Genomic DNA, 972 nt, shown 5'->3' with positions numbered 1-972 from the left:
CTCCTGGGTCGCCTTTCTGGAAAGGTGCTGTCAGATGACTGCACAGTGAGAGCGAAACTGGCTTCCTTTGGAAGCCTTCACGTGGCTGAGAAATGAAGTGAAGAAAAGGCTGGGGCATTATTAGGGTGGGAGCCCGCCTTGGGGGTTTAGTAGGGGTCCCTCCTCTGGGACCAGAGCTGGGGACATGAGGGGCATCCTGTGTCCTGGGGGCAGGGAGCTGGGTCAGCCTTCCTGCTTCTGCTCCCAAGGGCCTGAGTGAAGTAAGGGCCTTGGAGGGGAGTGGCCAGACCCTGTTTTTTTTTTTTTTTTTTTTTTTTTTTTAAATTTTTATTTATTTATGATAGGCACACAGTGAGAGAGAGAGAGGCAGAGACACAGGCAGAGGGAGAAGCAGGCTCCATGCACCGGAAGCCTGACGTGGGATTTGATCCTGGGTCTCCAGGATCGCGCCCTGGGCCAAAGGCAGGCGCTAAACCGCTGCGCCACCCAGGGATCCCTTTTTTTTTTTTTTTTTTTTAAATTTTTATTTATAGACCCTGTTGCTAGAGGAGCAGCAGGACTATCCCTGGGGCACAGGGGATAGCAGGGGGAAGGAGAACAGATGGGGTGTGGGGGGGCCCTGTCTGCCCTCGAGAGCCACCAGGCCATCAGGCAGAGTGGGTGCAGGAGTCCACAGGTCCTCAGGAGCAGCCAACGTCCACTGCAGCATGGACCCTGATCTGCCGGGGCCCTTGCCTCTCTGAGGGGCACTGGGGGCCCGGGACAGCAGCCTTCTGCTGCCTCTGGGACCCAGGCCTTCAGGGAGCAGGGGGAGCACAATGCGGGCCCTCCTGGGTTCGCCTGGGGCTGCTCCGGGCCCTCCCCAACCCCTCCCACTGTGGCTGCCATGGGTGGAGTTTTGCTTTCTTTTTGGCAGGAAGGAACCTGAGTGGGAATCCCCTGAGCTGCCTGACGACCAGAGTGAGTCACCCC

This window comes from Canis lupus, chromosome 9, assembly GCF_003254725.2.
Source record: "Canis lupus dingo isolate Sandy chromosome 9, ASM325472v2, whole genome shotgun sequence".
Lineage (NCBI taxonomy): Eukaryota > Metazoa > Chordata > Mammalia > Carnivora > Canidae > Canis > Canis lupus.
The sequence above is the reverse complement of the archived record's forward strand: the minus strand, read 5'-3'. Positions refer to the sequence as shown.